This window comes from Echiichthys vipera (genome assembly GCF_963691815.1).
Source record: "Echiichthys vipera genome assembly, chromosome: 6".
NCBI classification, from domain to species: Eukaryota; Metazoa; Chordata; class Actinopteri; order Perciformes; family Trachinidae; genus Echiichthys; species Echiichthys vipera.
Window position 1 is genome coordinate 30,493,048 of NC_139831.1, and position 15,338 is coordinate 30,508,385.

Below are 15,338 nucleotides of genomic sequence, written 5' to 3' on the forward strand. Positions count from 1 at the left end.
AAAAACAGTGCGTAACAGCAACATCTGTTTTTTTTTCTTTGACCCTACTTACGAAGCCTTTGATGCGCCCGACCATGGCTGCTGCTCTATCAGTGCAGACACCTGTGCAGTTTTCACACGTAAGTCTGCTTTTGTCAAGATATTCCGACGTGACCTGAAATACTTCCTCTCCTGTTGATTTTTCTGGCATTGCCTTGCAAAATAGCAAGTTTTCTCTAATGGCTTCTCCCTCCACAAAACGCACGTTGGCCAAGAGCTATCCGTCAACTCATCAAGTTGCAAGGCAAATTTCTTACTGAAGGGCATCTTTTCTAAAACAACACTTTCGATATCCGCAGACATGTCATCTATACGACGGGCAATTGTGTTATCTTAGAGAGGCACTTTAGCTATCTCTTTGGCTGCGTCAGGGCCGAGCATCTCATTTACAATGGCTTTACAAGCTGGCAGTATTAATATTTCTGCCACAGTGTGGGACTTTGTTGATTTAGCTACGAGATCAGTGACAAGGTAGCGAGCTTTGAGGGCTCTCTCGTTTACTTTGTGGTTTTTCTCAAAAAATTTGCGTGTTTCTCATTGTTTGTACATAAGCATACAAAATAGTCCGTCGGCTTGTTTTGAACGGATGGGTGTTTCGTTTGGAGATGGCGTTTAAGCTTGCTTGGCACCATGGCGCTATTGGACAGCTTCTCACCACACACCAAGCACAGCGGAGTCGGTGCCGTTGCACCCCCGGTGAAAGTGGGATTGCTTCGAGCTCACCGTCTTTTCTTTTTTCTTTTGTCCACCACTCATATTAGGGCCTTCATCTGTGTCATAATTTTGTCCAGGGCCCTGTTCGGCATTTGCATTTTCCCTTCTCAAAAACTTTACTCTCGCGTATCAAAAGCAAACCACTCAGCGTAGGATGATATAATTGATGTCATCTTCTGATTCTTTTTGTCTGATGGTTATATTGTAGAACAGACTGAGCAGACATTCTGATGGAGCTCAAGATAACAGCCCCTTTCGTCCCTGGTGATTCATCATCAATGACTCTTCATGTGTGTGACTGAGGATTTATACCTGTCTAAGTGGCTGACTGAGGTTAGAGAGCAAATGCTGGAGAGCCGTTGGAGCGACGCCCTACCCTGACACCTCAGGCAGACGGGAGAGAGAGAAACAGCACCTGCGAGACGACAAAGCACAAACAACTCCGGGAAGAAGTTGAATTAGTTACATGCATTGATGAGACATGAATGATACAGACAGAGAGGAGAGAAGCTCAGAGGATCAGGAACAGGATTAGCCCCCGGTAGACTAGGCCTATAGCAGCATAATTAAGCATAACAAAATCTGCCTCCAAGAATAAAGACACATCATGTCCCCTGGCAACAAACCTCCAGAAGCATTCTAACTCACTGCAATCACAATGTCTCCTTCCCTACTTCTGCTGCTCTTGCTTGGACCACACCCATCTTTGAACACAGCCTTCATTTTGATCTCTGGCAGACCCCTCGCTCTAACATCTCTCCTTAATTGCATGTATAGTTGCTGTTTGTGCATGTGTGTATTTCGGGCCTGTGTGTGTAACATGTATAATAATAAGAGTGCAAAAATTAAATTTCCCCCTGTGGGATAAATAAAGTAATTCTTCTTCTGATCACCTCTTTCGTCAGTTAGACATCTTTTGAGAAGAAAGAGGTAAAATGACAATAACGTTGTTTTTTAAAAACTCAGATCTGTTCAAACATCGGAGAACATGCCGCTACGGTGTAGAAATACGAGGCTCGGGCCACCTTGGACCCAGAAATTCATAATTTGAAAGGGTCTTATGTCACGTCTTAACAGCCGGATAGACACTGTCAGAGACCCCTCAGCTCTGATTGGTTGGACAGACACAGTGGATCTATCAGATGACATTAGAAGCAGACAGAGAGGTAGAAATACATTACTATTGCACAGATGTCTGTTTCTTTGTGCTGTTAGGATAAAATTACAGTTTCAGCAAATATGAAACTTTGCAATTGTTAATACATCATGTGGGACATCTGTTCACACTTTTTTTTTGTCTATCATGTCCCTGATTTTCCTTTAATTTTGTTTCATTTGTCAAATAGCAAATATTTCACACAAAACGTATATATAAGTAACGTGTAAAATACAATTTACTATCATATGACTTTTGCCTCAGACGATTACAACCTGATCTAATATTTAACAAACTGACAACATCATGATAATGTATGTATGGCCACATCAAGTCACTAGTTTATAATGACATTCCTGTTCATCTACGCATGCTGCTGACTGAACGGATCAACAATGTCATAAATGTGCTCATCTGGTCATTTTTCTATACAGGTTTTAAACACAAAACATTTTTCTAACATGAAATGACTTATATTATATTATATTCTTATCGTTTTCTTATGATGTTGTGATGTTTTGATATATGGCTACTTCTATGTAACTGTGCCTGTAGGGTGTCCTTGAGTCCTCTGAAAGACGCCTATAAATAAAATGCATTAATATTAATATTATTATTATATACTAAACACATTTGTAAAAATAAATCACACAACAACAGCTTTGATGATACTCAGCTTAATTAATTCCTCATGGGGTAAAAAAAAAAAACGTCACTTAGAGTTGATTAGTAGAAGAGAAGAAAACAATTTGATGAAATGTTTCAATAGCTGATGGACGATGATTATGGCGAGGCATTTCAATCATCCTAATCAAAAGAAAGCAGTGGAACACCGTCATTTCATTACAAATGGTCTTGTTCATAGGTAATATGTATTATTGATGACTTTTATAGAGTAACTTTGTAAACACACACAAACACAGCTACCCCAGCTGTTGTGGCTTGTCATTCGGCTGGGCTGGCTTTGTGATGTGGCTTGGCTTGCTTGGAACATTAATCATTGAAGACTCCAGACTGTATGGCTCCCATTGTGTGTGTGTGTGTGTGTGTGTGTGTGTGTGTGTGTGTGTGTGTGTGTGTGTGTGTGTGTGTGTGTGTGTGTGTGTGTGTGAGAGAGAGATCGAGAGAGAGTGAGCGAGCAACAGAGGCTGTGTCCTGTATTGTCTCAGGGGAAATCTGAGCGTTCATATCAGCACTATCTTCCTTCGATCATGGTAACCCCTTAAAACACACACGCACACACACACACACACACACACACACACACACACACACACACACAGGTTATGTGACAGTGATAGCCATCTGCGCTGTGGATATCAGGTTTATGGGGTACGTCGTGCATTAAAGGAACTTAACGTGCATACAACCACAATAACATACAACATTAATTTACTAAACGATTTAAAAACCTGACATTTCCCAATTTGAATTTCCCAGCATCAATTTCAAAACACTCTAATGTGGACAGTAAACATCTGTTGAGAGTTGGGACTGTCCAGGGGTGCCGCGGGTGGGGCTGGGAGCATGTGGCAGTAGAGTGACAGTGAGTGCCCAGCTCCATGTGTGATGGGTTAGAGGTTAACAGAAAAGGTGCTGGGGACAGAGAAGTGTGGTTCAGATAGCTGAAAACACTCGTAATTAGCCCAGAAGCTTCCACCACACGGTTAAACACTGATATCCATCTGCTCAGCGGCGCCAACACACTTTCACTCACTTTCACTTAACCAGACACACACACACACACACACACACACACACACACACACGTTCATTTGAACAGTTGTGTTGAACTGATGAATTTATTAGCTACTCTGTTTTACTTGTTCCTGTCTGTATTTCTTTTACAGACGAGTAGCTACTTGCTAGCACAGTTAGGCTAGATCCACCCACTACATTTTCACTTTAAAGCACATATCTTTTGCTTTATTTATGCCTGGAATCCACACTACTCTGGTGTTTCAGAGCCCCTAAAACAGAGACATTTGGAAACACTGCTGAGCCTGTTTAATTCTGAAAATGCTGGGGTTGAGTTTTAGTCTGAACGGGCAGAAACAATCCCGCAGACCCACATCAATCAGTCTTATCAGTTTAGGTTTACCATTTGTTTTTTGTTGTTTTATGATTAACTCTTTAATAGATTTTGAATATACTCAAACCTGAAACAAGTACAGTAATGGACCATGTACATCCATATAACTAAAAAAGCAGACTAAGACAATTACTGGCAGAAAATTGAACAATTACAATGAGAGTAAAGAACTAAAAGGGGACGCTGCGTCATTACTGGTACCAGGTGAGCAAATGCGTGTGTGTGTGTGTGTGTGTGTGTGTGTGTGTGTGTGTGTGTTTACATCAAGGGGAGCTAAGCCCTCAGTCTGTCTTCAAAAGTCATTAACGTAGTAAAAAAAACTTTCCCCTTTCAAATCAAGACCTAAGAGAAGATTACCTGTTCATACGCTGCCACCCTAGCAAGATTGTTTGTTGAAACCAGTATGCTAGTGGTCTGCACTCATTCAGTATGTATACACAAAGTTGTGTTAAGGCCATTTATTACCAGATAAGAAAATGCAGTGCGGCAAATGTGGAAAATCTGCATGCAAATTATCCTAATCCCATGCATGTCCCTCACCTGCAGGCAGTGTTCCCTGACAGCAACCACAGTGAGCTGAGGTCTCATTGCTCAAAATGAATGAAAATGAGCAGTTACCTGAAGCAGGTAAGCTCCTGTGGGGATTTTTAAGTGTTTTTTTTGGTTACATTATCATTGAAGTTCTGTTATTTCTCAGTGTGTACATATAGAAGTTAAATAAAATGATTTAGTATGCTTTCACATTATTATCAATTTAACACAGACGCATAATCGAAGGATGTTGCAGATAGCTCCAATTTAAAACTAGGTGCAGTAAGATGAGAGGGAACCAACCAGAGGAAGTAGAAGTTAAAGAGTACGGAGTGTTCTTTTTACAGGAACTGGTGGATCATTGGAGGAATCGTGTGACCAGGGGGCAGAGGATTCAACTCGTGAACGAATGAGAGCCAGTCTGGGAGTGATTGAAATTCCAAAGCCTGAACCAGGGACTGCCTCAGCAACATTCTGAACAGATCACAACAACCCAATGAACTTTATTGCTGTATAAATTATTTTTGAGAGGAGGGGGCTGGGTACTCTTTCTGGCTCATTGGTTGCAGATAGCTTGCAACAGCTTGGCTGAAAGCCCCAGAGAGACCTTTTGGTCAGGCAGAATATTATCGTTGTTGTTTTTATGATAAACTTCAAGAAGTACTCTGTGTTCCCTTGAGTAAGAACACAGCATATGGAACGGTTTTTACTCAGAATGGATGGATCCACCAACAAAAGGCAACTTCCTGACCAACAATTTTTTAGATACAGTCGTTACCTGATCACCAAAAGTCCCATACTGACATACCTTTTGTGATTTCATCCTTTTTGTGTTAGTGCTCATTTCCCTTTGCCGTGGCTTCCTCTGGCAATGAGTAATGCTCTGTAATGCTGTTACCGTTTTCTTATTTGCTTTGTAATAACACCCAAAAGTGGTTCGAACAGAGAGTACAGAGTCCTGCACAGAGTTATTTGATATAACAACCCAGTGTTGGGATCAGGATGCAGAGTCACAGTTTAATACACCTCTCTGCGCTGCCCTTACCACGGACACCCAGGAAGCAGAGCTGCAGTCTTACACACCTCTCCGTGGAGCACTTTCCAGCTCTGTATCCTATACAAACGTTGTGTGCCTCACGATCATCTATATTAATTAAATAAAAAATGAACATAAGAGGAGCTATACAGAAAAACTTGATTCAAATCAACACCAAATCCGCGACAATGCAACAAAATCAGAAAATAAAATGTGGGCTTTTAAACATCAGATCTCTGTCATCTAAAGCTGTATTAGTAAACGATCTGATATCAGATAACCATATTGTTTTACTCTGTCTGACTGAAACCTGGCTGTGTCATGAAGAATATGTTAGCCTAAATTAATCCACTCATCCCAGTCATATTAATACTCATATTCCTCGAGGCAGTGGTCGAAACTACGGAGGCAAACAAAGAAACAATAATTAACAAATAAACAACACAGAGCAAAAATGCAGGTACGAACGAGTAAACGGGAGCCAACCGACGAGAGTTAACAGGTAAATGAGAACGACGGTCCGGCGCTGCATGCATGTCACCTCCGGCTTCTTATACCCCTGGAGGTGATCAGTGTAACTCGATGCAGCTGTTCCGGTCCAAACAAACACACAGGGGGGACACATGCAGGGGAAAACAGACAGAGGGCGACAAACTCACACAACGAGAGGAGGGACTGACCGAACAGAATCCTAATATATAGTGTACCGTGCTCCTGGTCCGTACTCTGAATTTCTATTTCTTTCTGTCAAATTTAGTCCTTAAATCTGATAAAGTAATCATTGTAGGAGATTTAAATACTCATGTGGACGTTGATAATAATAGCAATAGTACTGCGTTTATCTCTCTATTAGATTCAATTGGTTTTAGTCAGAGTGTACATAGACCTACTCACTGTTTTAATCACAACCTAGACCTTGTTTTGGCTTATGGTGTGGAAATCAATGACTAAATAGTCTTTCTACAGAATCCTATTTTGTCAGACCGTTATTTAATAACTTTTGAATTCATATTACAGGACTACTCACCTCTGGGCAAAAGTTTCTACACTAGATGTTTATCTGATAGTGCTGTAACTAAATTAAAGGAAGCGATTCTATCTGCATTTCGTTTAATGCCTTATCCTAATATTTAAGTTTCATGCACTAATGTTAGTTTCTCTGAAATTGATCACCTTGTTAACAGTGTTGCAGGCTCACTAGGAACAACACTCGACTTTGTTGCTCCTTTGAAAAAGAAGATACTGAAACTACCCTGTGGTATGACTCACAAACCCGTGAATTAAAACAAGTATTGTGAAAATTGGAAAGTACAAGGCGCTCCACTAAATTGGAGGAATATTGCTTAGTTTGGCAAGAAAGTCAAAAACTAAATATAAAAATATAGGAAGGCCCTCCGTAATGCCAGAGCAGCATATTACTCACCTTTAATAGAGGAGAATAAGAACAATCCTAGATTTCTTTTCAGCACTGTAGCCAGGCTGACATAGAGCCACAGCTCTATTGAGCCCTGTATTCCTTTAACACTCAGTAGTAACAACTTCATGACCTTCTTTAATGACAAAATTATAACTATTAGAGACAAAATCTATTCGCTTGGCACCAATATAATCTTGGACTGTTTTTCTACAGTTGACATTAACAAATTAACATCTACTATTTTGGCATCAAAGCCTTCTACTTGTCTCCTAGACTCTATTCCAACTAGGTTACTTGAAGAAGTGTTACCTTTTGTTAGCACCCCTGTACTAGATATGATTAATATGTATCACAGTCTTTTAAAGTAACTGTAATTAAACCTCTTCTTAAAAAGCCCAGTCTTGATCATGAGGTACTAGCCAACTATAGACCTATATCTAACCTTCCTTTTCTCTCTGAGATCCTTGAGAAATTAGTCGGCAATCAGCTGTGTGACTTTTTACATAATATTGAGTTATTTGAGGACTTCCAGTCAGGATTTAGAGCAAATCATAGCACTGAGACAGCACTAGTAAACATTACTAACGACCTTCTAATAGCTTCAGACAAAGGACTTGTCTCTGTGCTTGTTTTACTAGATCTTAGTGCGGCTTTCGACACAATTGACCATCACATCCTGCTACAGAGACTGGAGCATCTAATTGGCATTAAAGGAACCGCATTAAGCTGGTTTAAGTCTTATGTTGCAGCTCGAGTACTGACTAAAACAAAAGTAGAATGGTAGGCAGAGCCTTCCGCTACCAAGCTCCTCTCCTGTGGAACTGACTCCCTAGTGTTATTCAGGATGCACTGTCCCGATATTTAAGAGTAAACTTAAAACTTTCCTCTTTGAAAAAGCTTATAGCTAGGGCTTACACCTATTTGTAGTTTCTTGCATGTTTGGAAATGTGTTTCAGTCTGTCTGTCTTTGTCTTTCTCTGTCCATCAAGTCCATCTTTTCTCTCTTTCCCTCTACTTTTCTTCCTCCCCAACCGGTGCAGACAGATGGCCGTCCTCCATAGAGCTGGGTCTGTCCGACGTTCCTGCCTGTAATAGGGAAGGTTTTCGTGGCCACTGTACTCAATGAGGGAATTGTTGGGTCTATGTAAACCATACATAAGTCATAGATTGTGGTCTTTACCTACTCTGTAAAGTGTCCTGAGATAACTTTTGTTATGATTTGGCACTATAACTAAAATTAAATTTAATTGAATTTAATATGTTGTTTTCATGAGGTTGGTGCCTATAAAATAAAAGCATTCCCACCTTTTTCTGTTTAGTTTCCATCCCAGGACAGCCCCTGAAGTACAGCAAGCACTCTGAGTATAGAACCTAAATATCTCCGAGTATAGAACCTAAATATCTCTGCGTCAAGTTTCGCACGTTCGTGGTGACTGAGTTTTCACAGGCTATCAACACGTCAAACATTAGGGTTGTAGCCAAAAAGAAAAATAGGTTATTGGTAAAACCAAATGGATGCAGCGGTGAATGTTCCAGCTGAGCACCTTTTGTGCAGCATGTCCAGTGGTCGCACAACAATTAGTCATTTGAACGTATTCATCCTTTACCCAGGCAGCAGTGGAAGCTCAAAGACCTGTCAGCAGGGGAATGGCACTTTGATTCAGTTGGAAGTTTTTTCTCCACAGGAATGTCATTATTCTTGTATTGATTCCCATAATGGCACATAATGAAAGCCACCTGTGTTTGTGTTTCTGAAAATGTATAAATCATGGCACTAAAAGTTAGAGCCTCACTCCGGAGCAGGCTTTTTTCTTTGCTAAAACACCCATCAAAACCCTCAACTTTTAGAGTGCCGGAATAAATACATCCATGTCTTCCTAGTTGTGTACTTTCCTTACATTTTAGTAAGTAAAATCACATGGAGGAGGCATTCTGTGGGGATATGGAGGATTGAACTGTGAGGAAAAAAATGATTAGCTAAAATCAAATTTCAAATGATTCAGTCCCAGTTTTCTTGTGGTGCCCAATAGATGTTTTGAAATTAAACATAGTCAGGATGTGGACATTCTTTGTGCACTGTTAAAATATATTTAAAGAAACAGTTTAGTATATTGGGTAATGTGCTTATTGCTAAAGCCCCTTTCACACATGCACTGCAATCCTGAGATTATCTAGACATTAATCGGTTCATAGTTTCCTCTGTCAGTACAGTACAAAGTGTGTATCCACGGAGAACACGACTGAGATGGAGAATCTCCAGTTGTGTGCTGCATTTGTTAAAAAGAAACTCTGGACTATCTCTGGACCTGATTCTCCCCACATTATCGTGGTTTCATATGTGAAAAAGGCTGAATTTTGTGTCTGGAGTCAAGATATGGTTAGCTTAGCTTAGCATACAGACTTGAAGCAGGTGAAGCCTGTAGTCTGGTTCTTTCCAGTCTTTATGTTGGCTGATCATGTCCTGACTCCAGAGGGGTGTACCATGAAGCACGCTGAACATCTCGTTTTGGCTGTATAAATGTGCATGCATATGGCAAACATTTTGGCAAGTTTTTTTTTTCTGGCTTCAACCTCAACTCCAATAGTAAGTCTATGATAAACTGTATAGCTTAAGCTGAGATCTTTAAAGACTGATATACATATTCAGTACATAATAATTAATAATAATCATTTTTTTGATCCCATGGTCATTACAGCATTAATTCCTCACAAAGACCAACCTTTACTAAGGATTGGGTGAAGTCTGAAGCCCAGAGAAAGGTTAACCCGGTTGCTATGGATGATGTCATGTTTTATCAAACAGTGATTGGCTGTCCCTGTCAGTGAATTTTTGATAGAGATACTGCAGTACATATGATGCCATATCCAAATTTAGAATTTAGATTTAACATGAAACAAAGAGTAATAAAGCCTCCTCACCAGTCCAGTATATGTGAAGCTAATTGTCAGCCTCTTCCATGTCTGGCAGCTCGTTAACAATTAGAAGGTATCCATGTGAGGAGCCTCATAGTTATCAGACTACAATAACCATGGCTGATAGTGAGAGGTGCGAACAACAACAGCTTCTTACCCAACGCTCTTAACTCAGACAGCAGAGACAGGTGAAGTGAAAATAATGTTTTTGTACAGTTAACAGGCTCAGGAGTGAATCACACAAGTGCTGACGGATTGTTTTAGAAGTTAAGTGGGAGTAACAGGAAGCATCTTTAAAAGTGATGCATTTCCTTTTTTAGTGTGCTGTGCTAAACCTCTGTGGATGCCATTCATGCCAATTTTAAAGAAAATGTTGTTTTTTTGTGATCAAATTCGTATTTCCTAAATGCAAATAGACAGGCAAAAGCGCAACATTTTTGGTTAGATGCCAATATAAAGAAAAGTACACTATACATACTTCAGAAAGCAAATTGTCACAAACGTATACAAGGAAAAGGGAGACGAAATAACACATTAGAGTGATGACAGCTAGGTAGATTGTTGTTGGTTACAAGCTGTCCTCTAATACAAAAAACAAAAGTATGTACCGCTAGCACACATCCACAAGTGCTTATACACAGATACAAGTGTGTACTCACACACACACAATCGCACACACAAACGCCCAATCCCACACACACACACACACGCACACAAACACACACTAAGGGAAACGGAGAGCTTCTGAGAACATGACTACCGACAAAATAAAATTATCTAAACAAACTGCTGATTTTCATTTCTTCTTGTTTACCTAACAAAAATAATGTAATTGGTGTATTGGTATCAGAGTGTATCTTTGTGTTCTGAGTGACTGTGTGTGTTGACTCCATGAGGAGTGTTCAAAGTGTTTAGCTGCGCTGAGCTGCTTTTGGGACAGTGAAGAGTTGTGTTGCTTGGAGGGAGTTTAGCAGATGAACTGTTTGGCTCCGGTGACTGTTAGTAATGCAGTTCATGTAGAGTTTTTCCACACGTGGCTCCAATTGTGACCACTGTTGTTTTGCAATCGAAAAAAAAAACCTTGTAATAAATAGATAGATATAAAGATATTCAATAGTGGCAGCCCTAAATGTTGCTGTTTTTGTATTTTTAAACATTATTATTTTGAAAGTGAATTTGTGTTTTGGATATTAGTATCAGACTGTCTGGTATGCGTCAGTATTTCTGTACCCCTGCTCTTATCCATAGCTTTGTGAGCTGCCGTTGCGTGGAAAAGGTGGGTGCTACGTTAGCACAGAGGGCCCTGATACTGCTGGCAGACCCAATAACCCAAATTCATGAATATGTAGCATATCAACAAGCTGGAGCGGCTATAAAACAGATAACACAGTGAAACTTTATATTGCTTTTATAAAACTTTTATTATGAAGCAGAAAAATCAGGAAATGTTGGAATTTTATCAACAGAAACTTAACACGACTCATATACAACTAAACACAAACATGAAGACTTTTCAAAATGTCTCTCTGCCCTGGTGGCACAGTGGTTAGAGCAGTCACCCCATTTAAAGAGGTTGAAGGTGCTCGAGGGAGCGGCTGGGGCTCCAATCCGACCTGCGGCCCTTCGCTGCATGTCTCCCCCCCATTTCCTGTCCGTCCTATCTAATAAAAGGCTTGAAAAACTGCCAAAAAATAATCTTTAAAAAAAAAACTCTCTGATAGACATCATTATTCGTAGATTAATAAAATGCACCTGAAATCCAAAACACATCACACACGAACCGCCATTTGTGAGAGAAAAATTGTGTCCAAACTGTAGGCAGCCATTTTTTCATTAGTTGTCTCACATTCCAGTAATAATTATATATGAACAATAACAAAAACACAGTGATATATACAGATGTTAAAAACAGGTGAACACAGTCAACTGTCCAGTCACATTATAATACATTCAATGAGTTATTTTCAATGATGCTTATTGCTACAACAATATCTACTTTTTTTGACGAAGGCAACGCAGACGCCCTTCAACCCAGGTTTGCTTGCTTGGTCTGTGAACAGACTTCCACGATAGTGCAACTTTATGTTTAGCTTCAAGGAGACAGAATATGACCATCTTCTTACTGCAATTGCTAAGCGTACAACTTGCTGGGAAACATCCAAAAATACAAAGCTTGGGACAGAGTGAAAGTTGCTCCTTAATAAAGATGGATACAATTGAAATAACCTTTTCCAAAAATCTTGAATGAGGGTGCATTCCCTGAGGCAGTGAAACAGACTACTTTTATGTGTACCACATTTGGCACAAGTATCTGGTGTACTGAGGTAAATGTGATGCAATAATTCTGGAGTAAGTATGTTCTCATCATCCATTTGTACTGAAGGATTTTGAACCTTGTATTTATTGTTTCCACCTGGCATTGGAAACATATGTCCTGCCACTCTTCTACAGTGATATCTTCATTAAGGTCTGAACACCATGCTAATCTTTTATCCCCTGAAGTTTCTTTTGTTGCATCTATGATAATCTGATGATAACTAATACTATAATTATGATTTGGGTTGGTTAGATGCACTTTTCTTTTGGTGCAATTACCTATGAAATACACTGACGTGTTCAATATACAGATTTTGTTTCATTAAAATGCATTTTTCAGTAGTGTGGAGTTTCCCATAGAAAACTGATCATTGCGAGGAGAAAGTACTCATATCACTTTCATTGAGACTTAAATGTAGTTTATATTTGGATATTTTTTAGAGTAATTTTCTGCACAATGCATGATGCAGGATTTTGCCCATGGGCACTATTTGCCGACCTCTACTGTAGACTCTTGTGTTGAGACAGTGGGTTTACTTGCACTCCTGTCTCCCTAAATCCCAGCCAGCTAAAGATCCACTGGGGAACCATTTTGTTGTGGAAACCTCTTGGGGCCTATTCTCTGCCTTTTTAAACCAAAGGACTTCATCCAGAGTAATCCTTAATTAGGCCTGTGGCATTTTTGAGCACACTCTCACTGCATTCACCTCTCCCTCCTGCCTGTGCACAGCAACACTTTAAATAGTATTGATCTATGGTACTGCAGGGTACTGCTGCCTGCGCACATCAACATGCATGTGTGTGCGTGTTTATGGATATGTGCACTGCGGCTGACTTGGAAACCATTTGCAAGCATGATTAAAATCTATTCATGTTTGGTGACCCTTCATCCACGCACACAAATGAGGGACAGCTCTGAATAATGATTGGGTGAATAATTTACACAGATGCAGAGGCAGAGTGCTGTAAATGGACAGGGCTCAATGCTAACTAAACTAAATGGGTTTGGAGTGGGATGGCATGATAGATGGGTGTGAGTGTTTGCTAGTGGCTGCAGTTGGGAGGTTAGTGGGTGGGCTTCCACCTCGACCAACTCCTACACACTCATTCTCACACAAGGTTTTTACAGCATCACCTAATGTAGCACGCAGCATGAAACACATGGTACAATTGAAGTGCTTGCAACATTGTCAATCCACACCAGGTCTAAGGTCAGTCCACACCGGCAGTGTTTTTAAAGCATTACTCGTCTATCTCATGGAACAGATTAACAATTCTAACAATCCGCAAGTGACCCATGTCAGAAGATAACCCTTCATGTGTTTTTACAGTCAACACAGTCAATTTACTCGGATGCTGGGAAAAAACAAGCATGTATTTAAAGTTCCAAACATTTAAAGTGTTCTCTTAAAACTCTTCATAAAGCTGCTGAGACTAACTTTTATTGTGGAACTGGGAGAAGTCTTAAGCTAAGAGAAAGGGTGGGTTGACCCCGTTACTATGGATGATGTCATGTTTCATTAGACTGTGATTGGCTGTCTTTGGTGTTGGGCTGTTTTCTGTTGTTGTTGTTGTTTTGAGTATTTCAAAATAAAATTAAAGGTTGTATATGTAGAATTTTTATTAAGAGCTATATTTTATAGAATGACTTTCCGTCACGTTCTGTTTCCATCGTAGCAGCCAATAGCATTGGGCATGGCTGGTTGCCAGGGTTGTCTGTTTTTGCTACAGAAAAAAGGAATCATTTTGATTTGAGAGCTAGCTAATGGATTACACAGCACTCATAGAAAGACTTCCAGTTGAAGACTGGCTAACATTAAATACTGTTGTAAAATGAATTGATTAGTCCAAATTAGTCGTTGCCCTGTATGATTCATCACTGACATGGAGCAGGCTGATTGCTTGACAAACTCGGCAATGAACCTGGCAACCAGACTGTTAGAATTATTTTTGTTGTTGCTCACAACTGTGGTTAACACTTGTACTCTCAACATAGTTGGTGGACACCATAGACTATATATAAGATGGAGGTAGCTACTGTGACGTCAACCATTAGTTTGTGAACTGCAATCTCGCATTGCCATCTTGGTTATATGAAACCAGACGTGAAGATATTTGGACAAGAGAATGGAGGAGGGGTGCTAAGCAGTTTCAGGCTGCGAACCGATATTGTTCATATGTATATGGAAATTGCTATTTTATCTACCGACTGACATGAGTCAGCCTACGGACTATTGCTCGCTGGAGCCAGTGTCCGATAAGTTAACAGCTAGCACTAGCTAACTATCGTTAGCTTTGTTACTAAGGTGCAAAACGAACCAGACAACAATGTTACAATTGATAAATGTATGTATGTAACTGACCCGTTCTTATATAGCACCACGTTCACATAACCATGCCCAACACAAGGAGTAATTTAGGGTTTAGTGAGGAGCTGGGGATAGACCCGGCAACCTTTTGAATGGAGGATGGCCCGCTGATACTTTGATAAAGTGAAAACACACTGTAAGAAAGGTCAAAGTCCTGACAGTTCACGGATATTTTAATTCACACAGTGCCGAGGATATGTATCTTTAAGTCTCTTTCCTGTTGCTAGTATGGCAAACTGTCAATCACACCATCACCCCAAAGCATCCTCTGCTTTATTGTCTACATTGCCCTAAATGGGACCATAATTTGTAAAATGAACATGATGTTGTATTGAAGAAGATTTGATACTTGTGATTTAGACCATAACCTATGACAAAAAAAATGCTGCTAGTATATTTATACTTGATCAAAGCAGTTACACAGTGAGCTATGGTGGGCGGGGGGAAATAACTGAAAACAACACTTACTGGACAGGAGAAAGGAACCATTCTTCATTGTGTGATAAGGTGAAAAAGTTCTGGAGGGAAATTAAACAAGCCTTGGAGAACATACTGGGTTTATATTTAACACTTGACCCAAAACTTTTCATTCCAGGTCCTCACCTTAATAAACATTGTACACCTAAAAAAGATATTGTTGCCTTGGATTAAAGAACTGTCCATAACTCTGCCTCTGGAAAAGATTACTTACATTATTAAAGGCAAACACTCACTCTTTGAAAACATTTGGGGCCCTTTTATACAATATCTGGAGA